The sequence below is a fragment of the Siphateles boraxobius genome, unplaced genomic scaffold (genome assembly GCF_051911475.1).
Source record: "Siphateles boraxobius isolate OS27281-9 unplaced genomic scaffold, OSU_SipBor_1 48, whole genome shotgun sequence".
Lineage (NCBI taxonomy): Eukaryota > Metazoa > Chordata > Actinopteri > Cypriniformes > Leuciscidae > Siphateles > Siphateles boraxobius.
In genome coordinates this window covers 13,683,997-13,709,453 of record NW_027509119.1, presented here as the reverse complement: position 1 = coordinate 13,709,453, position 25,457 = coordinate 13,683,997, and the positions used below count along the sequence as shown (strand labels likewise).

The window sequence follows — 25,457 nt, the reverse complement described above, 5'->3', positions numbered from 1 at the left end:
GAGACCATCTGATATGGAAATATTTTAAAGAAATGCTGTAATATATAACAATAATGAATATGTATTTGCTTTTTTTGTATGAACACCAATAAACATAATGGATGAACCTGCAACAACTTGTCATTATCCAATTTCCATTTTTGGCAGTAAACAAAAATCTATTTATATATTTACACTTTACTATTACTATTACACAACGATAATGCACCATTTAGTAAAACAACAAAGAAACAGTGCCAAAAACTGATTGCTTCTTATATGCCTGACATCAATAATATCTATGCTTTCATATTAAATGCAGTAGATGTACTAAAATGATCAACATGGATCATCTTCAATTATGATTGAAGTGTGTGTAGCAAGATAGCCCACTGCAGCCTCTTGTTATTCACATACCTTCCCTTTATTTCACTGCTACTTCTCACAACATGCAAGTATGTGCAACATTTAGTGCATTGTTGTCCCAAATAGCATTAACCAGATCAAAAATGTTTATGTCCTGTTTATTTTAAATTATTAACTAAAAAAAAAACTAAACTAAATTTCTCAAATAAAATATTACATTTACTGTACCAAACACCACTGTCAATACACAATATTCACCATACTTTATTACACAATACTTTATTGGAGGACACAGCATAAAGTTGATAAAGTAGCATAAAGACAAATGAGATTCAAGATAAATAAAAATGGGTCTTCAAAAATACATTAACATCACATTAATCCATTCACAGCTGCTGAAGCCACACAAATGAGTGCCAGAGAATCATATTCGGTCACCTATGATACCGAAAACAGATTTGATATTGTGTTGGAAAATAATGATTCATTATCACAGCTAAACTGGTTTATTGCTCTTCCCTGTGCATGTCTCTATCATGTTCATGTTCTTCTTCCTCTAAACAGTTTGTTCAGTTGTACCCTACAGTACAACTGATGAACAGAAGATGTGATCACTAATTTGGTGTAGCTTTTTCTCAACCAGAGGAAGAAGTCTCAACATCCCATCGTCAGGCGTTCTCCAGTCCTGGTCTGAAAGTAAAACAAAAAACACAAACAATTCAAATGAAGTTGTTTAATGGACAGTCAGTTCAGCTTCCGTTCTGTGTTATCTAAAGCAGTGATGGGCAACTCTTGCCCTCAGCGTCCACTGTCCTGCAGATTTAGCTCAACTTCAAACCCACCTGCCGATTGTCTATAACTTAAGTAAACCTGAAGAGTTTGGTTAAAATGTTCAGATGTGCTCAATTAGGGTTGGAGGTAAACTCTCCACCTAAACAGGAGAGCGCAAAAGGGCCAGAGTTGCCTGTTCCTTATTTAAATTTACAAAGCAGCAGTCAGTACATTATATTATATTCACATTGAAGTATTTTATATATATATATAAAATTGCAGCACATACAGGTGAAATTCGAAAAATTAGAATATCGTGCTAAAGTTCATTTATTTCAGTAATTCAACTTAAAGGTGAAACTAATATATTATATAGACTCATTACATGCAAAGTGAGATATTTCAAGCCTTTTTTTGTTATAATTTGGATGATTATGGCTTACAGCTATGAAAACCCCAAAGTCAAAATTTGAATATTGTGAAAAAGTTTTCATAGCTGTGAGCCATAATCATCAAAATTATAACAAATAAAGGCTTGAAATATCTCACTTTGTATGTAATGAATGAGTCTATTTAATATTAGTTTCACCTTTTAAGTTGAATTTTCTGAAATAAATTAACTTTTACACGATATTCAAATTTTTCGAGTTTCACCTGTAATATAAGCTAAGTACTGAAAAAAAATTGTTTTACCCATATCAACAGCAACCTGTTTTAAAAGATATTTTAGAAAGGCATAGTCTCTTCTGAGCCTTTGCCAGTGATGCTTGATTTTTTTCAAGACAACACTCTTTTGTCACTTGTTTCAAGAGCTTCACTTGGTCAAAAACCAGGTGATAACCTGTACAATGTAAAATTGTCAACATCAAATGATGTACAGTACTACATATTACAGCATTGTTTCAATACAAGGCCACGCGCACCTTTCTGTCTTTGGGCACAGGATGTTCCTTCCTCACCCGAAACAAAGGACTTATTCGATTAGTTTGCATTGATATAAGGACTGGTCTTCCTTCTCTGCTGTAAAACAAAAAAAAAGTCTCTACTTACTCTATGTGCAATTACTATTGTGCTTAAAACATATAAATTAAGACAGTTATAAATACGTTATTTTACCACATGATTCAGGAGAGAGCATTTGATGAGTAAATATTGATTGAAATATTGTAGAAACTACCTGGGAAGGGATTGATCACGGCAAGATTCGCTGCGACTCACTAGTACTGGAGCTCTTGTGAGGGTTGGCTCTTAAAAGAGCTGTTGAGTTTGATGTTGTAGAGATCTTAAAAAAGAGGACTAAGTAATCCTGCAAGACAGAAAGGAAGGTAATTTTATTACATTACATGCAAGTAGAAAGTTTATATATAACTGTAGGATTTATTTCTGTTTAGAGTGTTGCATAATTAAATCTTAAATGCATTTATGTAATAAGTTAAACTGATTGTGGGCATGTTTAAAAGTATGTCTTTAATAGCAATAATCATATGAATTTGTTTAAAAATAACACGATTTACATGCAAACGGGACAGTTATCAGCAGTGTAACTGATCTGATCATGACTAAATAATCGAGTATCTGATATCCTTCGACAAGTCAGATTAGCTTTTCCACTCTTGCAAACAGAGGAAGGTTAGACATCATGTGTCATTGGAATATGAACAGACAGGGACCAATTTGTAATAATTTTAAATAATACAATGCAATTAATATAAACTTTCTGACAGGGGGATCCGGCTACTTTCCAAGAAGGGGCGCAACTGATTTACAAATATCGCAATAAATATGTACAGGAATTGAGGCAGTAGCCAATGAAAGCTGTAGGAGTAAAAGCTGTAGGATTATGTACGAGTAGGCTATACAAATATGTACGAGCATCGTATGAATTTGAGAACTTGTTAAATCTTGTGAATTATTAAGACATAGAGACTATGTTTGTACTGATTGGGCTAAGGGTTTTGTAAGAAAAGGTTTAAGAAACAACAAATGTTTGATTACGGGTTAAAACCAAAACATACATACCATTCTGAATATTTGCCTTTGTAGCTTTTCGCCTTTACGTTTACTTCTTCTCAAACAATAATGAGCTTGAGTCTGAAAGGCCCTTTTGGTCTTTTCAGCTGAAACAAGAGAAAATAACATATCAATATGTATAATATATAGGATTATTTAAAAGAAAAATTACAGATTTGCCTTACAATTTTTGGATTTTAAATTATAAGGCATTAAAAGCATGGTAAGTGTTGTGGTTACTATGTATTTACAACAAATATTACTTTAAAACTACCAATACTGAGGTAAAAGCATGGTAAGTTTTGTGGTTACTGTCCTTGCACTAAAACTAAGGTTACTGTGCTAAAAGCATGGTAATTGTGGTCTCGGTGCATTTACAACAATTGACACATTAAAATTGCAAATACTGTGTAAAAGCATGGTAAGTTTTGTGGTCACTGTCCTTTTACTATAATTTACCTATCACAGTAAAACGTCTTGGTTACGTATGTACGTTGATGTACGCTACAGTGGCGGTATTGTCTGATCGGACTAGTACGTGTTGACCCTTGAACACGGCCCGGAAGCGGCGCAGAGCAAAACGTACAGCCAGCAACTCGAGGCAATTGTTGTGCTATGGGCGCAGGGGTCCTGTCCAGGAGCCAGCGGCAGAAGGTCCATTGCACATGGCGCCCCAGCCCGTGGTGGAGGCATCTGTCGTTACAACAACATGCCGGGAAGCTGGTTCCAGGGGCACTCCGGCCCGTAGAAAACTGAGGTTTGACCACGGGGTCAAGGACTGACGGCAGGTCGGAGTAACTGGTACTCGGAAGGTGCCGTGTTGCCATGCCCACCTCCGGATTCGGTCGCGAAGCCAAAGCTGAAGCGGTCTCATATGAAGGAATCCGAGCGGCGTTGCTGCGGCTGCAGATGCCATATGCCCCAGGAGCCTCTGAAAAAGTTTCAGTGGAACCGGACTCTTGCCCTCGAACTGTCTCAGACAAGTCAGCAGTGACTGCGCGCGCTCGCTCGTAAGCTGCACGGACATGGCGACCGAGTCGATTTCCATACCAAGAAAAGAGATCCTCTGCACGGGGCAAAGTTTGCTCTTCTCCCAGTTGACCCGAAGGCCCAGACGGGCTAGGTGCCGGAGCACTAGGTCCCTATGTTCGCAAACCTGATCTCGAGAGTGAGCTAGGATCAGCCAGTCGTCGAGATAATTCAGGATGCGAACCCCGTGTTCCCGTAGGGGAACAAGGGCTGCCTCGATGACCTTCATGAAGACGCGAGGAGACAGGGCTAACCCGAATGGGAGAACCGCCTACTGATATGCCTGCCCCTCGAAAGCAAACCGTAGGAACGGTCTGTGTCGAGGGAGAATAGAGACATGAAAGTAGGTGTCCTTCAGGTCGATCACTGCAAACCAATCCTGGGGCCGCACACATTTGAAAATGCGCTTGGCAGTGAGCATCTTGAACGACAGCCTGTGAAGGGAGCGCTTCAGTACGCGCAAGTCCAGGATTGGCCATAACCCAACCGGGACAATGAAACCGGGACAATGAAGTACGGGCTGTAGAAGCCTGACATCATTTCGGCTGGAGGAACAGCCTCGATCGCACCCTTCGCCAGCAGGGTAGCAACCTCCGCTCTCATGATAGGGGCATTGCCACCGACCATATTGGAGCGGACTCCCCTGAAGCGGGGAGGAGACCGCGCAAACTGAATCGTGTAGCCGAGCCAGATCGTTTGTGCGACCCAACGAGACAGGCTGGGAAGCTCTAGCCAGGCTCCCAAGAACTGTGCCAGCGGGGTCATGCGAACCACAGACTTCCCGTCGGTGGGGCAGCGAGGCGTTATGACTGGCCCGGACGTGGACGGCATAGCGGCCCGGTGTGGGGGCACAGTCATAGACCTCGTCCTGACAGAGGAGACCAGGGAAGGACGAACGTTCCACGGGTGTCTCCTCTGCCAGGGGTCTGGCGACGGAGGAGGATGAGAGGCGGCACGGTCCGGGGACGGCGCGTACTGTCATCCGGCTCTGGGACAGAGTAGGACAGGGGTGCACAGCTCGGGGGCGGCGCACCGTGTCGTCCGAGAACTCTGTGTGCTCAGGGATGAATATGTCACTTCTTTCTTTAACCACATTAGGGTGCTGCCCACCCGGGGGTGAGCAGCGGGGAGTGGAAAACAAAATATTATCCCCCGGCCCTCCACTGGGGGAAGGATTGGTCCTGCTACCATCTCCTGAGAGTGACAGTCATCCCTGAGCCGCCCGTCTCAGGAGCGCTGAGAGGGCTTAGGAGAGGGCTGGGGCGCCTTCTTACGGCTTCCTCTGCGACCGGGCCCGGGTGGAGGCTGCTGCTTGGGCTTAACCGCAGGAGGGCGCCCTCGGCGGCGAACAGAGTGAGTATTCTGCACGGTCGGCTGGGTGGAGGCAGCAGCGGGCCGTCGGGGCAGAATGTGCTTGATAGCCTCAGTCTGTTTCTTAGCAGTCGAGAACTGTTGGGCGAAATCCTCCGCAGTACCGCCGAAAAGGCCGGCCTGTGATATGGGCATACCTCGCATATCAGCGAGGTTCAGCCAGAGATGTCTCTCCTGGACCACGGCTGTGGACAACACCAAACCCAGGAAGCGTGCAGTCACCTTCGACGCTTGGACAGCAAGGTCGGTGGCGGCGCGCAGCTCATTGAAGAGCCCTGGGTCTGTCCTGCCCTCATGCATGTCCCTGAGCATCTGGGCCTGGTAGACCTGCAGAATGGCCATGGCATGCAAAGAGGTGGCTGCCTGTCCCGCCACTCTGTAAGACTTCGCCACTAGCGTAGACGAATATCTACAGGCTTTGGATTGGTGCTTAGGCTCACCACGAGAAGAAGCGCTCTGAGGACATTCAACCGGGGGGAGCCCAGTGTACCCACGGGCAGCCGCCTCATCGAGGGGAGGAAAGGCGGATGAGATCAACGAGCGGTCACGGGAAGACATGGGGGTCTTCCAGGACTTCGAGATCTCATCATGCACGTCCAGGAAGAAAGGTATTGGGGTTTGGCGGGGACAGGGGTCCACGGCCTTACCCAAGTACCAATCATCCAACCGCGAGCACTCAGGACAGGGTGGAGGGGTCCACTCTAAACTGATGCTTGCGGCGGCCCGGAAAAGCATGGCCGTCATCTCCGGATCAGACTCGGGCACAGCCGTATGCACACTGGAAGGTGGCAGCTGTGACGAGTCATCACTTCCAGAAGAATCAGCCCCACCATGTGATGCTGCAATAGACATCGCGTCCTCCTCTGGAGTGCCAAAGGAAATCCGCGGGGCACCCGAAGATGGTGAGGGAGACACTGGAGAGGGTGCAGCTGGGCACGGACGGATAGTCAGCGCTTTGTTCCAAACTGTCACCCTCAGATCACCCTGGCCACCAGCCGAAGTAGTGCCTCTCGAGGAGACGCTAGATCGGGGTGTGGATGAGGGTAATCTAACTCTTGCGAGATCACTGAGTCTCAATCGTAGTGTCGCGATAGTCATGTTCCCGCAGTGAGAACATGAGTCATCCACGAGCGCTGCTCTAGCGTGATCAATGCCCAAACACACTATGCAACGCTCGTGCCCATCAGAGTCGGCATCGAGTCTACCGCAACCAGAAGTGCACGGGCGATGCATATTTAAAAAGACGTGCCGCGTGCGAGCTCTTTTGTGAGAGAAAAGAAACTCTGAGAGTGTTGAAGCGCCCGGGGAGAAACCCACTCACTGGCAAACCACAGCACAGATAAGCAGGAAGTGCGCACTCGCCGGGAGATCGTCACACCAACACCAGAGAATCTCGCTCGTCTGTAAGAAGCTGACAGTTCAGAGATGGCTTGTGGAGTGAAGAATTAACTTGGCTCCGAAGCGAAAACATATCTAAATGTTGCCAGCGTCTTCCTTTTATACCCAGAAGGTAGGGCGGAGAAACGCTATGCAAATTCCGCAGACCCATGGTATTTCTTTGCCATTGGCTCGTTTTGTAATACTCGAAGTTGATAGGCTTTCTAAGCGAAACCCCATTCGTCGTCATCCGACGTAACTTGGAGTGACAATGACAGGGGACTAAGGTTACTGTGGTAAGAGCATGGTAAGTGTTGTTTTTACTGCGCCTCTACTACAAATACCACTTTGGAACTAATTGTACTGAACCTGATATGAATGTATGTATATGATATATAATATATGTTAATTGAAGGTCTAGGCCTATAGTACGTCACGTGACAGACAGTGTTTAATCACGTTAGTTTAGTAATGTGTTTTGAATTAGAAACCAATGAAACGCAAAGCCTCCGTAGAGATGACAGATATAATGCAGTGACTGAAGGTGAGAGAGCTAATCTTATTAAGGCGAGACACTACAGGTGAATAGGGTAATTTTTTTAACTATCAGATATCACCATGAAACTTTGTCAGTTGATTACCTACATTAAGATGAGAAAAAAAATGGACTGGGATTGCAAGTTTTCTGTAATTTAATGTTTAAATATGCAAATGAGGCATTGTCTAATTAAATATGCGCTATTTTGCATATATTTTAAAAAACGAAATCTGAGTATTGGACAAAGCCAGGTTCAAAAATATTTTTTCATTGTGTTCACATATTAGATGGGGAAAAAATTACAGAGGGATTTATGGATATCTACTTTTGTTATCCTGTAAATCAGAATATACTGCCAATAGCCTTAAAAAATGATTTTCGCCATGTTTTGGGGAATAAAATGTTATATAAATCAGGCTAGGAATAATATATTTACAAATCCCTCTGTTAATGTCTTCATAATATAACTAGGTACAAGACTGGAAAGTTTGGTGTATATTGGTGCTACTGAACTGGAGATTTCAGACTTGGAGTATGAGAGAAAAGACATTTTGAGAAAACGTGCTTTAAAGATTTGGCATCAGCCAATGAGACTGCGCATTTAGAGTAAAATCCCCCCTTTTACTTTCGCGATTGGTTGCTGATAAAAAGGAAATGACCATATTTGGATCCCGCAGTCTTGTTCAGGAGAGAGAGAGCTTTCTAATTGTGTGTGTGATGACGGTGCAGTTCGCGATCGCGGAGCAGAGGGATGATTTATAACGACAACTTTTGATGAATTTATGAGAAATCTACAGACGCAAACAGACAAAGTGTAGTAAAATAAAGACCTAAATGTGTATTTCAGACTTTTTTTTCACCACAAGTCTGAAAGAAGACATGCTATTTAAGACAAATATCCCAAAATCTCAAAGTTGACCAGTGAAAAAAAAACGATGTTTTTGCCTGCCGTGTCTCGCCTTAATATCGACAAACAGAAAATACATTATAACAAACATTATTTGGACAGCGTATTTACGACTACTTACCAACATCTGGCACACGTGACCTGATGCCAAACATTGCGATGTGTTTGGGATGTGACTTCTTCAGCGCTATTTCATACTGATAAAATTTGCGTCTGTTATTGACGCCACAGGTTTCCCATTGAAAGCAATGGAATTCCTAATGCCTCAGAGAGTGACGCCAAGGGGCGCCTTTGGTGTCTGCTATGTGACGCCTCGGGCGCTTGACCATGCTTCAGTTGTTGACGCCTTGGGAGTGAGAATGGGTTTAAGAGATTGGTCAACAGTGACTACGTTTACATGCAGCCAATTTTCGGGTTATGGTCGGGTTAAGGTCACTATTCGGGTTTCTGAAACATTAGGAATAACCCGTTTACATGCGTGAGCAGAGAGAGTGTCTCCTGTATACATGGAATTGCAATATCCCGATGTAAACGGCGACGCACGGTTAGCGTCTAGACGTACGGACAACCTTAAGACGCAATATGCGTAATTTCCGATTCTTCTTCCTGTATCCAAAGACAACAACAACAGCAGCAGAACGCAGATAATGAATAGTTCGGGGCAGATAGCGATCGCCTTTGTTTGCGCTTTGATACTGGTACTGACCTCGCTCCAAAAGTATGCTGTGCTGCGTCTCGCCATGTTTTCTTCCGGTATACTGCACGCAGGTTTAGGTTTAGGTTTAACAACCTGTGAAACTCATAGTGAACAATGTGAAACTAAAACAACATAACCTTAATTTAGGAGTTATGGATTAGGAACTATAGGCTATTTAGAGGTGGATAAACGCACTTTGGAGGTGGGTAAACGATATTTCCGAATTTTGGGAGGTCCGCAAATGGCGTTTACGTGCGTTTAGCCTCCACTACATCCCTGATCCTAGGTGTATATGACTTTCTTCTTTCAGACGGATACAATCGGAGTTACATTAAAAAATGTCTCTTCCAAGCTTTATCATGGCAGTGAATGAGTGTTGATATTTTGAAGTCCAAAAAAGTGCATCCATCCATCATAAAAGTACTCCACACGACTCCCGGGGGGTTAATAAAGGCCTTCTGAAGCGAAGCGGTGTGCTTGTGTAAGAAAAATATCCATATCTAAAACTTTACAAACTAAAATAACTAGCTATACTATTGTAATGATTTGGTTGTGATGGTGAGACAGCATTTGGCAGACAGAGTGAAAATCCAAAAGCAGTTTATTTTGTAATCCAAGGTCATAGTCCATACCAGGCAGAGGGTCAAGCACATGTAAACAGTCTGGTGTAGGGTATGGACCAATCAGACACATACTAATTATTCATTATATACAAAGGTTTATGAAACTCCTCACACAGCCCAAATGAACAAACACAAGGGCAGAAACAGTGTCATGTTACAGGGCATGATAAGGAGATTTTACGACCTCCGAGGAATGTGGCCACATACTCAAGAGAGAGACTATGAAACAGAAACCCTCTTTAAAACAGACTTTGCTGCATTAATCATAGACTAACTGATCTATAAATGAACATGCATAAAACTGTGAAAGAAACAGTGTAAATGGTTTACTGTCTCGTGTACTATTAGGTATATATTATGGTATGTATCCTGGAATACAACCAACTAACGATCATTGTAACCTCACCTGTATAATGCCTCCTACCTAATTAATCCTCATTTAATGACTCACACTTTGATGTACATCACCTTCTTCTAGAATGCAGTGTGGATGTGTTATAGCTATTTTAGCATTAATGAAGGTATAATCCTGCTAGGGACAAAGATCTGTAAATCAACTAAGAGCCACTTTCCCTCTCAGACATGTCCCCTTTCTGATTGGTCGAGTTCAACCCTTAGGGGAGGATCTTCTTCAGGCCTTATTAGAGACAGTCCACATGGGACCTCTCTTTCTTAGTTCTTTCATCCAGCCGCAACACTGTTCTGGTGATTCTGGGGAACCCCATCCACGGGGGCCCCAGGGCCCAGCAGGTCTCGATTCCAACCAGATATGGGCTCAGGCAGGAGAGAGATGACTCTCTCACAAAGAACCAAGGACAATCTCAAGAGTTTTGGAACAAAGACTCCAACCAACAACGACTCCAATCACCCATCCTTCCGACTTCCTCACTTCTCCTGGGTGCTCGGCGTGGCCTCAACAGAGTCCCAGGCCTTGACCAAACCAGCGATGCGTTCCTGGAGAAAGATACGCTCAACCAACTTCCACTTGACACTGCCGGAACCATCAACGACTTCAATTTTCAACAACTTCAAGAATTGTTCCCATTACAAATGCAAGTATTCAATTCAATGAAATGTGAAAATGAAATTCTGATGGTTCTTCTCATAGGCCCTCTTCCGGTTTCCAATTTCATCCTATCACTAACCTATTTATGTATTCATGTGTGTATGTTGTTTAGTTTATTTATATTCATATAAATATCTATATTTAGTTAATAAAACTTGTACATAATATGTATTTGGTTCTGTTTTGGTTGCAATACAAGTCACTTTACGATCACGGTTTTTACTACTGGCTCAAAGTACTGTACAGGCGAAGAAATAATTATTCTTCTGTGGCCAGGGAAGATACCCTTTTCTTAGAATAAATTAATAATCAAAAGAGTTCGTTGGAAGAACTGATTAATTGATTGTAATATTAATTCAGCCACATCAAGTTAATCCAATTAACTGACCCAAATATTTATAATTAATAATAACAAGATATTATTGATTATTAATATTTCCAAAAAGCTGAGTTCCTTACACTGGAATACAAATCCAATCCACAGAGGAAGACAGGAACAAGAAATCCAAAACACGGGAAAAGATAAATATAAAGAAACCAGTGACTGCTCAAAATACTGACAGAGTGTGAACCAACTCAAACAGGCAAACAAACAAGACTCCATACTGAATGAAGGCAAAAGGCATTTAAATAAACCAGGAGATGATAAAATGAAACAAGACACAGCTGAAACAGATAAACTAATAACGAGCAGAGGGTTCTGGGAAATGAAGTCCGGGAATAACACAGTCTAATGTAAATGGTGAGGAACTAGGCTGTCATCAGTTGGCACATGGCACCTGCAGCTGACAGGTGTAACATAGCCCCCCCTCGAAGGAGCGGCTTCCAGACGCTCAAAAGCAGGTGGAAGGTGGAGCGGAGGTGGATCCGGGGGCGGTAAGGTGGGCCGGGACCATGGAGAGGAAGAGGACCTGAAGACTGCGGCAGGACAGGCAACCAGGGCAGAGCAGGCAACCAGGGCAGAGCAAGCAACGCAAGCGACCAGGGCGAAGCAGGCAGCGCAGGCGACCAGGGCGGAGCAGGCAGCGCAGGCGACCAGGGCTGAGCAAGCAGCGCAGGCGACCAGGGCGGTGAAGACCCTTCGGGCGGTCTGGGCGGTGAAGACCCTTCGGGCGGGACGGGACCAGCGGCCGAGGGTCTGGGAGCTCTGCTGAGACGCCGACGAGGCTCTGGGAGCTCTGCTGAGACGACGACGAGGCTCTGGGAGCTCTGCTGAGACGCCGACGAGGCATTGGGAGCTCTGCTGAGACGCGACGAGGTTCTGGGACCTCTGCTGTTCTGACCATTCTCAGAGGTAGATCTGTTAACTTGGATATCAAGCCCCAACGTGGATAAAAAGCTTTGACATCGTCAATCGCTGCATCAACGACACCTGGGAACACAGGAATGGTGTCCACGACGGCCGAAGCCTGAAAGGTTTCTTTCACAATAGGAGGCCTTGAGTTGTTGATCTTGACCACTGAAAAATCTGGCAAAGGTATGTTGGCAGTTGGCTGCTCTAATGTGATTATACTGGTGACTGGCGGCTCTGACATGACTGCAAAAGCTACTGGTGGCTCTGACATGACAGCTCTGGCTAACGTTGTAAGCACTGGAGTATTCAGCAATAGAGTGGGCACGGATGGAAATTGCTGGTCAAGCTCCGTGGCCAACACAAACTCAAGCGGGGAAAATCTGATGCGCAGTTGGAAGTAGATGTGTCGACTGCAGTTGCTGAGGTAAAACACAGGAAAAACCAAGTTGTCTTTTATGTTGACAGGCTTCTTAACTTAGTTCATCTTCTGTAGACTGGACCGACCTTCGGCAGAAAATTGATGACTGGCTACCTGGCGACTAAAGGAGTTTTTGCTGCGGAGAATCGTGTTGGACGAATTCTACGTGGAATTGAAAGACCCTACCATGAAGCGAGATGCAGGGTAATTTAGGCTATACCCAACTCTCTAATTTGAATATTTTCTGAAATAATTAAGAAACAATGAAGCATCAAACCGAGGCTAACAAACTTTATCAAGTTGTCCTCTGTTAAACCTAAACTTGTTTAGGCCTATTCAGAGTATCAGTGCTCCTTATTAGGTGATCTATGCAGGACATAACACAAGTGTCACTTAAGAACAGAATTACCTTGCCTTTTTAATATTAAAGGCAAAACCCCAGAAGCCCAACATCCATGACCCCTGAAGTGGCTTTACAACCCCACAGGGGGGCCTTTCCCCCCAGGTTAACTCATTCAGACCCTGCGTCCATTACAATGGACATCACATGTCAGCCCTTTTTTTTTCACTTCTGGAGCATTTCACATAGTTTAAAGCCTGCAGTCCATGAGATTGGACGCTTGTCATCCAATCAAATGGCAGTAAAGCTCTGCATGTGGTAATTTAAAAAAAAAACACTACATTGAAGAGAAGCATGGCAGCAATTCACTACAAACACAGAAGTAAGCAACATTTTCTATGGTTTTATTCAAATATGTGTATATGTTTGCCAGTATTTCATAGTTTGTCTGTAAAATAGAAGGATTGAACTTATTAATTAAAGTTAAAAATCATTTGTAGAATTGCAAGTTTTAAATCAGGATTTTTTCAAATGTGTCTGTCCATTAGAATGGACAGTGGGTTCGAAAGCCTGTTACTGAAATCACATTTCCAGTAATGCTAATTGAAATGTCTTATATAAAAAGAAATCTATATCACAGTACTAATAAATTTTTTAACTATTTAATATGCAGAATATACAGTTCTTGAAGTGCTTGAACACATAGCTGATGGAAATATATCAGATGTTGACTGTATGTGGAGTGATGAGGAAGATGGAGATGGAAATGTAGATGATGCTAGATCTCCAAAAATTGGTAAGTGTAGAATGAAAATTAGGGATAGTTAGTTAGTTAAGACTTTTCACACAATTAGATGACCCTAAATGTATTGAATATTGTTTTATTGGATATACAGTGTCATTTATGTCCTGTAAAAATAAATTACAATATAAAATTTGTATGATGAAGTTGTTTGTAAGGGACAGTTTTTGGTAATAATTTCAGGGGAGGACAGAGATGAGCCAATACCAGTAGTAGGGGAAGAAATTGAGATTGAGGCAGAGGAAAGTCAGAATCAAGAAGACAGAGAAGATTATGAGCATGAGGGAGATGTAGAACCAGTACTTGGTGATGATCCTTTTACAAACATCACACAAAAGAGTGATATTCAGTGGCATCGTCACCGCTTTACCCCAGTAGAAACAACCTGGGAAAGTCCCACCACTGACCCCCCTGAGCCACTAACACCACACGCCTACTTCAAGCAGTATGTTCCAAGTCAGATGTTTGAGCTGATGAGCACAATGACCAACATATATGCAGAACAAAATGGAGTCAGGGGGTATAAACATGCCTCAGCTTCTGAGATTGAAGTCCTTGTCGGGCTACGTATGGCAATGGGAGTTCTTCGTCTTCCAAGAGTGAGAATGTACTGGTCCTCCAGTATCAATATTGGAATTTTCAAGGAAACCATGTCTCGAGATCGTTTTTTTCAACTCCGCTCCAACCTGCATGTTGTGAACAACCATGAGAGGGCTCCTGGAGACACTGATGTTTTCTTCAAGGTCAGACCAATCTATGGAAACGCTATAAGGAAACGCTGTCTGCAGCTACAACTGGAGGAAGATCTCTGTATTGATGAGCAGATTGTGCCTTTCAGAGGAAAACTCTCTGTGCTCCAGTATATCAAAGGGAAACCTTCACCATGGGGAGTGAAGATGTATTTCCTCTGTGGCAAAAGTGGGCTTGCTTATGATTTCCTCATCTATCAAGGTGCCACAACAGAGCTTTCTGAGCAAAGCAAAAAGGTTCTAGGGCATGGAGCTTCTGTTGTCTTCCACCTGTGCCAGAGAATCCAGGCTCCCAACCACAAGCTCTTTTTTGACAACTATTTCACCACCTACAATGTCCTGGAAGTTCTTGCAGAAAAGAAAATCCATGCTGCTGGAACAGCAAGGCTTTGCCACTTTGCAAATCCGCCACTGAAGACAGACAAGGAAATGTCTAAGAAAACGCGGGGAAACCATGATGAAGTTAGAAGTAGGGATGGAAAAGTTGTTCTAGTGAAGTGGTTTGATAACCGCTCTGTTGTACTGGCCTCCAACTTTGTTGGTGTTGGAGATGAAGATGAAGTTGAGAGGTGGGATAAGAAAGAGAGGCAGTTTGAGAAGGTCAAGCGTCCAGAGGTTGTGAAGAAATACAACGGGGGCATGGGAGGGGTGGACAAGCTTGATCAGCTAATCAGCCTTTACAGGATTGATATCAAGTCCCGCAAATGGCCACTGCGCATGATTACTCATGCTTTTGATGTTGCTGTAGTGAATAGCTGGCTTGAGTATCGCTGGGACAATGAATACAAAAGAACTCAGCCACAGAAATTCATGGATCTCCTTGAATTCAAAATGAATGTGGCCGAAGTGCTTGTGTGTTCTGGGAAGCCACAGGGTTCAAAAAAACGAGGGAGGCCAAGCAATTCTAACGAAGCCAGTACCTCTCAAACTCCACATGATGAAGCTGGACAAAAGAGAAGGGCAAGGGAATGGCGGCCAGTTCCTGAAGTCCAAAAATATATGGTTGACCACCTGCCAAATTATGATACAAAAAAAGAAGCAACAAGATGCAAATTGGAAGGTTGTTCTGGGAAAACTCACATCTTCTGTGATAAGTGCAAGGTGCACTACTGCTTTGTGTCACAGAGAAATTGTTTCAGAGATGCACACAGGAAATGACTCTTACATGACTTGATTCCTAGGTTTATTTAGTTTGTTACAAACAATGTGAAATCTGTCAAACAAAAACCTCAAAATTAAAGTTGAAATGTTAAATTAAAGTTAAAAAAGGTAATATGTTATAAGCTTAAAGTATAGGCCAACAATTGTTATGTTTATAATTTTATTTAATGTTGGTAACTTTTTTTGAAGTACTACTGTTTTGACCTGACGTCCATTGAGATGGACAAATTTTTTTGCAATTAAATAGTATTGAAATTTGTAATTTTTGTATTTGGTCTCATTTATAGAAGCATCAAGAGCTGGGAAAATGTACTTTTATATTTTTCAGAAACTGGTAACATAATTCAGGTCTGAAGGGGTTAAAAACCACGGCACATGCATAACTAAATGTTTTAGCCATGTGAAATGACAGTGGGTGGCAGTTATGAAATTGTGAAATAATTAATCTTGTCAAAATGGTTTCATTTCACATTACAGGGTCTGCGGAACTTTAACCCAGTGCCCTACCGTGCTGCCTATATGGGTCATGAACTCCATTTATATCAAAACGAAAAATTAGCAATGTTTGCAGTGACCCATGTCATTGCAGTGGATGGGTACAGTAGCTAAGTCGTGGCTCATCCAACAATGCCAGTGAAGAATAACCTCACCATTTCTGAGGAAGTCTATAGGTTTGTTTTGGTTATATTACTCTACACATTTGTATTAGTAATTTATTCTGTTTGTTCATCTGAAAGCATAAATGGTATTGTGTTACCTTTTAAGTGCCATTTTGTGGCATAGGGAAAGACACATAGTCCTCAATTCTGATCAATTATAATGTCTTCCATATGTGACCTGCAATCCAGGGCGGCTGTTGTCAACCACGGGATGTGGGACCAGGTGAGAGTCGACCACGGCAAGGAATTCTACTTGTCTCTTTTTATTCAGGAAATCCTTGCTCCCCATAGGCACAATCAGGACAAACCACCATACTGCCAAACCACATCAACAAAGGTAAGAAATTTGGAGTTGTAAGTAGACCTCAAAATATGTCATGTTTAGCAATATTAAGTAATTCACCCATATCACTTTTTGTGGATTGGATTTTGGCCCTTCATCTTCTTACTGACGCCAATAGATCTGATATTGACCATTTCAAAACAGTTTCCCCCTTAAGCTATGGTTCACTTACACACATTAAAATATGTGGTTGTCTGCTGTTTACTAGAATCATAAAGTTGAGCGGATGTGGCCTGAAGTAAACAACAGGGTCAATTACCCACTGAAGGAGGCTCTGATCAATCTGACTGACCAAGAACTTCTCGACATGGACTGTAACATCAGCAGATACTGTGTGTCTAACTTGACTGGTCAACTTTGTCGTCTTGGTATGAACAGACTTGTGGATGCCTGGAATGAACACAGAATCCCTGGTATGTTAAAAACCATTTAAAAATAACTTATGATCCAGACACTCTTTATTGGGTGTATTGTACTCATCTGAACAATTCAATTACAGGAAAAGGTGTCCCCAATCAACTTGCAGGGGGTGGGTGCCCTAAAAAGGTCTCACAGGTCTTACTGCCTCCGGCACCTGAAGCAGCCGACCTTTACGACTGAGGAACTGTGAGGCACCTTAACAAGAGAGTCGTCATTTGGAACAGACCCCTTTTCAACAGAAGAAGAGAAAGCTACGGTTGAACGTCTTTTTGCAGAAACTTACCCTCACATGGCAGATCTGTTCAACAGCGCAGTTAACAAAATCTTTCAATTTTAAAGATGCAGTGATCTATCTTATTAACTTAACTAAATGACAAGCATAGTAACGTTATGTATGTAACTATCCCAGTCCTAGGGTTGTGTTAATGTAAACATTTAAGTAGCACTATAACAAAACAACGTTTAACTGAACACTGTAACTCAAACTTAGATCCACTGATGCAGCACTTAATCCACTTTTATGATATCCTTTAAGGCTAACAATGCCTCAGACAGACCAGTGACAACAATCACATTGGCTCTGAAGTTTTCCTCTCTACACTTCACACACTGCGATGCATTTTGAAGCCACTGGTCAATGCAGACCTTGCCTCCTAGGAGGGTTTTACAGCAGGCAGAAAGAACTGGTTCACTCACTGGCCCTGCAAGATAGGCATCAGAGATAAATTAACAACCTCCACTTAGGGTGACCACCTGCTAATAAGCCCAAGGTGGGACAAGGGGTATGTTTCTGAGGGACAATGTGGGACACTGCCTGGCGCGGCGGTGCCCCCACCCCACGGACAGACTCACTGATAGTGGTTTACCTATTTCTAGCACATACCACCTTACATGGTATATTAATAATGCCCTATTCCCCTAAACATGTGTAATTGCTGATGTATGCTCATGAATAGGCCAACCAATGTGTATTTTTTTCTAAATAAAGATTCATAATATTTTGAACATTCAATGAATTGACAGATGCACTTCCACTTACGATTTACTTTAGCTATTTAATTTTATTTATTTTTCATTACAATTTATTCACCTTAAATAAATAATAATATAAAATTATAGGATTAACAGGAATTTTTTTCACATGACGTCACTGCGTTGCCATAGCGATACATACAGATGGAGGGCAGGAAGTGATTTTCTATATTTAGGACTCACTATAACAAACTCAAAATGCCTATGTTTTGCGTCGTTTATGGTTGCTCAAATCGATCAAACCTCGAGGAGTTTTTATCGTGTGGCAAAATTTGTTGTTCATAAGGGGGGAAAATACAAGAAATTGACAGAAAAACATCGGAAAAATTGCCGGTCGGGAGGAGCCGAATGGGAAAATGCCCATGTGTGTCAGTGATCACTTCGTCAAAGCTGAGTTAATACAGCTTATGTGTCTGTTTGTGTAACGTACCAGTTTTTGAACTTTGTAAAGTCAAAGTATGTCTGTGAGACGAGGTAGTTGCTGATATCTACCGCCTCAATGGCAGGCAAATCTTTCAAGTTGAAAATCGGTCCTCTTCATAACGTATGGATCACGTCCAACATATGTTTAGATTTTTTGTTTATATATTTCTCTTGTAATAGCGTCTAAAGTAGTACAGTACGGACTTTCCTCCATCACGTCCATTGCGTTCTTCACTTCCTGCCCTCCATCTGAATTTCGCGCGTCAACACAGTCACGTGACTGCAAACAACCTATTGTAGTTGCTCAACACCACAGGAACAGTTTAAAAAAAAATTCTTAACTCACAACTCCAGAGGTTCACGGAACGAGAAGTCACTGCGCTGTCATGACAACAATGAAAAAGTTGACAACAACCTAGTCAGCAATTCAACTGAGGTCACGTGGGTGTGGCAACAGTAGCGTGCTGAACTGTCAAGTAATGTTCGTTTGGGTGCCTGGGGCTCGAGGATATATAGCGACCGACTTTTTTTTTTGAGCAAGCATTGATTATGCGTGACACGGTCTCAATTTGCGGGACGCATGAATTGGGCTTCAAACGCTGTGCGCGCACGCGCTACGCGGGACGGGTGGTCACCCTACCTCCACTATAGGTTTTGTTGACAGTTTTATATACCCCTTTTCCACCAACAAGAACCAGGTGCTGGTTCAGAGCTAGAGCTAGTGCCGTTCGGAGTTGGTTCAACTGACGAGCTTTCAAAGAACCGGTTCGCCTTTCCACAGGCTAGAGAGCCATCACAGAGCCAGATCTTACGTCACTGTATACATCTCATGTTTCCCAGCAACGCTAGCGCGGCACACACAAACACACCAGGCTTCTTCGAGATGGTTCGGCACTGTGAATCTCGAACTGCGAGAGCGATCCAAAAGCAGAAGGAGTCGTATGCTCTCCAAACACTCCCGCAGCTCCGATCAGTCCATGCCGCTCCGATGCATCTCGAACAAGCCTTCCATCAACAATGGCGATCGTTGCGTTACTATTTATGCTTATGGCTTTGCAAACCTACATCGGTATCTAAACATGACGAAACCAGCACTTTCGTGCAGCTCGCCGTAACTTGCATTAACGGAGATTACAATCGAGCTGCTATTAGCACGATTAGCTGCTATTTAAAAAATGGCGGTCACAAGTTTCTGTTTGTCTTGTTGGTCACGGTAACCCCGCCCCCAGCCGCTGACGTAAGCGGTTCTTACTTCTAGACCAGCAATGATTTGGTGCTACTTAAGAACCACTTTTACTGGTTCGGAGCTGGTGCTTTGGTGGTCGAAAAACAAAGAACCGATTTGAAACTAGGCTCTGGCTCTGAACCAGCACCAGCTCTGCCTTGGTGGGAAAGGGGTAATAGAGCAGTTTAAAAGTGTAAAATATCTGCATACCCTTACACACACTACGGTGGGCACAATCATTAGTACTTTTCAATAATAATAGGAAATGCACAGGACATTCATAATATACAAATGAGGTGTTGACCATTAATGTTGTACCCTCTACAAAATAGAATTGACCTAATAGTGTGTTTAGAATGATTTCAGCAGTGTTTACACTTAAAACAAAGCGTGTTTCCTCTAGGGACTGGGTAATATGCGCGTGTCTTTGGAGGCCTGAGGAAACGGTTACTAGTTAAATGCTTTACAAAATCCGAATAGTAGACTATCATTTATGAATATGTCTGTTACATACTCTTTTCTTTCAAGTATTCTTGATGTCCACTGTTTCTACCTTCATTTAAAAAAATAGACTTCGTTATGGCACTTTCACACAATGTTGGCAGAATTAGCCTGTTTTCAAATAGGTGATTTTACACTCAATGTATTTTAAGCAGCAAAATGACTTTGCAAATAGGCTATACATAATAAAATGAGGATTCAGCAGGAAAAAAACACTAATACCATTTTGATAACTTTTGATTTGATACAAATTATAGTTGGATCTTTAATGTGCACAATGTTGAGTTTATTCTGTGTGTAGGGTTAGTTAAATAGATTGGACTGTAGATAACAGAAAACATGGGGAAGTGGAAATATGACTTTGTTTAATTAAAATACTTTTTAAAAGGTTAAAGGATGGTATGACGTGATTCCACTGGTTCTGTGGAGGTGTTTTCATTATTAGTTTGTAGGGATTTTGTTTTTTGTTTTCTTGAATTTTAATTAGATTTGAATGAAGTAACTCCCTGGCCTGGATCTCCACTTTATAACTGTCACCGTCCCGTATACGGGACGCCTAACTTTACTTCAATATATTACTATTAAATCATAATTTAATCATGACAAACTATATATCGTTGGAAAGGTCTAACACTCCTAAATAGATATTTTAGCGCTGTATTTTTATTACAAATTATGTAGGAACAGTAATATATGAATTTATGACAAGAGTGCGCCTCAAAAAATCGACGTCATAACAGGAGTGTTGTAATGTCTGTCTGTGTTCCCCCGGTCTTTGTGCTTTTGGTTCAGTCCTGTTCAGTTTTCCCGCTCCTCGTTTGTGTTCATGTATACCACGCCCCCTTGTTATCTTGTTTAGCTTGTTTGGCCTTGTATTTAAGCCCTGTGTTTCAGTCCAGTCTTTGTGAGTTCTTAATAATGTTGTTGTTGTACCTTGATGTTGGTGGTTCTGTTCCTGAGTCTTGTGCCCTAGCCAGAGTCTTTATGTAGTTTGAGTTTATTAAATAAAGTGTGCTGCAATTGGATCCTGCTTCCTCCTTGCTTCCACCTCAGCGTGACAGAAGAACTCACCGCCAATGGATCCAGCAGTTGTTAGCAACCAGGTACTAAGAAGATTTCTAGCCTCTATGTTTCAGGATGGCCAGCGGATCGAGAAGTATGTGAGGGACTTTTTGAACTGCTGCCATCTGGGATCGCTGAATGACATTGAGCTCATGGACCTGTTCTGGAGCGGGCTGGATGCGGATATCGCGCAACTGATGCCGGATGATTATACCGGTTGGACCCTAGAGGGATATATTGACCTGGCCCTTTACTTGGGGGGTTCGGCATCTACGGTGGGCTTGGCTGATGAAGCACCCTGCCAGTTCACAGTATCCCTGGAGCCTATCCACGTCCCGCCTGTCCAGCCAGAGACCGTCCAGCCAGAGACCGTCCAGCCAGAGACCGTCCAGCCAGAGACCGTCCAGCCAGAGACCGTCCAGCCAGAGACCGTCCAGCCAGAGACCGTCCAGCCAGAGACCGTCCAGCCAGAGACCGTCCAGCCAGAGACCGTCCAGCCAGAGACCGTCCAGCCAGAGACCGTCCAGCCAGAGACCGTCCAGCCAGAGACCGTCCAGCCAGAGACCGTCCAGCCAGAGACCGTCCAGCCAGAGACCGTCCAGCCAGAGACCGTCCAGCCAGAGACCGTCCAGCCAGAGACCGTCCAGCCAGAGACCGTCCAGCCAGAGACCGTCCAGCCAGAGACCGTCCAGCCAGAGACCGTCCAGCCAGAGACCGTCCAGCCAGAGACCGTCCAGCCAGAGACCGTCCAGCCAGAGACCGTCCAGCCAGAGACCGTCCAGCCAGAGACCGTCCAGCCAGAGACCGTCCAGCCAGAGACCGTCCAGCCAGAGACCGTCCAGCCAGAGACCGTCCAGCCAGAGACCGTCCAGCCAGAGACCGTCCAGCCAGAGACCGTCCAGCCAGAGACCGTCCAGCCAGAGACCGTCCAGCCAGAGACCGTCCAGCCAGAGACCGTCCAGCCAGAGACCGTCCAGCCAGAGACCGTCCAGCCAGAGACCGTTCTCGTCACGTCTTCCCAGTCAGAGACTGATCACGCCACGCATGCGCCGCCTGAGCCCTCAGTGACCGCAACACTGGCCATTATGGCCACAGCCATGTGGTGTGTGTGGGCTACGCACACACTTGAGCCGGTGTCCGCTGATCCTGCGCCAGAGCCCGCTGATCCTGCGCCAGAGCCCGCTGATCCTGCGCCAGAGCCCGCTGATCCTGCGCCAGAGCCCGCTGATCCTGCGCCAGAGCCCGCTGATCCTGCGCCAGAGCCCGCTGATCCTGCGCCAGAGCCCGCTGATCCTGCGCCAGAGCCCGCTGATCCTGCGCCAGAGCCCGCTGATCCTGCGCCAGAGCCCGCTGATCCTGCACCAGAGCCCGCTGATCCTGCGCCAGTCCTGTTCAGCCCAGAGTTTCCTTCACCGCTGGTCCTGCCCAGCCTAAAGCCCTCTTCACCGCTGGTTCTGCCTCTTTCTCCTGAGCCGGTGCCTTCTCCAGGCTACGACCCCGTAGCTACCCCCAAGAATTTTTTTGGGGGGGGCAGTAGGCCACCACCATGGCCACCCGAAGGGTCCTCTCCAGCATGGCCGCCCGAAGGGTCCTCTCCAGCATGGCCGCCCGAAGGGTCTTCACCGCCGTGGCCGCCCGAAGGGTCCTCTCCAGCATGGCCGCCCGAAGGGTCCTCTCCAGCATGGCCGCCCGAAGGGTCTTCACCGCCGTGGCCGCCCGAAGGGTCTTCACCGCCGTGGCCGCCCGAAGGGTCTTCACCGCCGTGGCCGCCCGAAGGGTCTTCACCGCCGTGGCCGGCCGAAGGGTCTTCACCGCCGTGGCCGCCCGAAAGGTCTTCACCGCCGTGGCCGCCCGAGGGGTCTTCACCGCCGTGGCCGCCCGAGGGGTCTTCACCGCCGTGGCCGCCCGAAGGGTCTTCACCGCCGTGGCCGCCCGAGGGGTCTTCACCGCCGTGGCCGCCCGAAGGGTCTTCACCGCCCTGGACGCCCGAGGGTCCGACAGCTCCGCCCTGGACGCCCGAAGGGTCTGCTCCGCCCAGGACGCCCGAGGGTCCGACAGCTCCGCCCTGGACGCCCGAGGGTCCGACAGCTCCGCCCTGGACGCCCGAGGGTCCGACAGCTCCGCCCTGGACGCCCGAGGGTCCGACAGCTTCGCCCTGGATGCCCGAGGGTCCACAGCCTGCTCCGCCCTGGTCACGCCCTCAGCCTGCTCCGCCGTGGCCTCGCCCTCAGCCTGCTCCGTCGTGGACACGCCCACAGCCTGCTCCGCCCTGGCAGTCTGTTCGTCCAGCTCCGCCCATGTTCCATGGCCCAGGTCCGCCATCGCAAGACCCCGGTCCCGTTCCCTGCACGGACCTGGCCCGCCATCCCTCCCCCGGGACCGCCTCCGCTCCACCACCCTCCCGAACTATGTCTCTAGTTTTGATGGGCGTCGGGAGCCGCCCATAGAGGGGGGGCTATGTTGTAATGTCTGTCTGTGTTCCCCCGGTCTTTGTGCTTTTGGTTCAGTCCTGTTCAGTTTTCCCGCTCCTCGTTTGTGTTCATGTATACCACGCCCCCTTGTTATCTTGTTTAGCTTGTTTGGCCTTGTATTTAAGCCCTGTGTTTCAGTCCAGTCTTTGTGAGTTCTTAATAATGTTGTTGTTGTACCTTGATGTTGGTGGTTCTGTTCCTGAGTCTTGTGCCCTAGCCAGAGTCTTTATGTAGTTTGAGTTTATTAAATAAAGTGTGCTGCAATTGGATCCTGCTTCCTCCTTGCTTCCACCTCAGCGTGACAAGGAGTTTCTGACCTTTGTCACAAAAAGTTGACGCACACACTTTTAATAATTGAAACTTTGGTTTTAATGCTAAAAGTTCATAATAAAACATAATCTAGTATTTGTCAATAAAAAAAGATAAAAAAAAATATTTTAAAAAGTAAAGTAAAAAGCCTCTAAAAACTCTAAAAAGTGTAATATATATTATATATATATATATTAATTTTTTCATTATTATTACATCACATATTTTAGTAGTTATCATAAATTAGGTATCATTTGAAAGCTTACGAACTCAGAATTCATCCTGTGAAACCCGTTTTGAATTTGGACGTTGCGTTACCATAGAAACGGTATTTTTGAATTAGGCCCCTTCCCTTTTGGGCATCATCTTTCATAATTTTTTATCAAAACCTTTTCTAATCTTGACAAAACACATATTGTCAGAAAGGTCTGAGTCTCAAGGTTCCATTTTTAGTGACAAAAGTGATATTTGGATAGAAATTTATTAATTTGTTATGGCAGAATGCATACAATTAAATTCAATGGAATGCAATGGCACCCGGTGGCTATTTTTGGTACTACGCCTAAAGAAAATCTCATGAGAACTTCAATTTTTGTGATATCAACTTCAAATTTGGAACACAACTTGGTTAGATATATAGCTTTTATTTTATAGTAATTTTATAGTAAAAAATATTTTGTAAAATATTTATTTTCTATAAAAAAAAATATTAATAAAGTATATTTGATTTACTGTAAATTTAAATTTCCATAACTTTGTCATACTTTAATTTTTTGAAGAGTTTTCACTTAAGTAATAATCTGCTGATTGTTTTCTTTAAAACAAGACCAAACTTAGGTCTATATTCCAAAGCATTCTTGAATTACAACCATTTAAGTTTGTATAGTGCATTTTAATGTCCATTATAAAAAGGGGAGGTGACACTTAAGGGGTTAAGGAATTGGGTTCCAGCCAATTATAGCTGCAGTTATGTAAGAGGATTCAGCAAAAAAAACATTCAAACCATTTTGATGAGATCTATAGTTGGAACCTTAATGTGCACATGTTGTGGCTTATTCTCAGAATCAAGAATTTCGTTCCCCGGTGCGTCTGTGAGGATTAACGAGTCATAGCTGCCAAGGGCATCTTGGACTTTGCTGAGTATGCCCTGCACAGTGTCCTCACTCTCCATGAAATGGATCACCACCATTCTGCTTGGTCTTAGTTTGGCATTCACCAAGTCTGCAATGAATATAGATCTATAATATATCCAAAAGAGTAAAAAAAATACAATATGACAAACTATAGTCTATTCTGTGCACAACTTCATAACATTTAGCAAATATTCACTGAAAAAGTATACTAAAGAAGAGAGACAATATGGCCAGACATCTTGGGAGTAAAATATGTGTAGCCTAGTGTTTTCAAGTTTATTTAAAACAATAAATGAAACTCATAATACCTCTGAAAAGAGCGAGTCATCGCGGCTCTTGGAGGTGCAGAGGCAGGAGGTGAACCAGCAGCAGCACTTGGGC

At 44.1% G+C, this 25,457-nt stretch overlaps 2 long non-coding RNA genes and 1 pseudogene across 2 annotated transcripts in view; 1 reads left to right on the top strand and 2 right to left on the bottom strand.

Annotated features, from left to right (window-relative positions):
• Positions 1–985: 985 nt before the first annotated feature.
• On the bottom strand, positions 986–2,139 carry LOC143710877 (uncharacterized). Its single transcript, XR_013194672.1, has 2 exons — positions 2,034–2,139; positions 986–1,030 (listed from the first exon to the last, which is right to left on the bottom strand). It is a non-coding gene; the product is annotated as an uncharacterized LOC143710877 (long non-coding RNA).
• Positions 2,140–2,318: 179 nt separating this feature from the next.
• The window catches only part of LOC143710833 (uncharacterized), a 108,289-nt gene continuing 85,150 nt past the window's right edge, over positions 2,319–25,457 (bottom strand). Inside the window, exon 3 of the long non-coding RNA XR_013194654.1 lies at positions 2,319–2,422. This is a non-coding gene — a long non-coding RNA (uncharacterized LOC143710833). The remainder of the gene's footprint in view (positions 2,423–25,457) is intronic.
• LOC143710787 (uncharacterized) lies at positions 12,268–25,038 on the top strand (annotated as a pseudogene).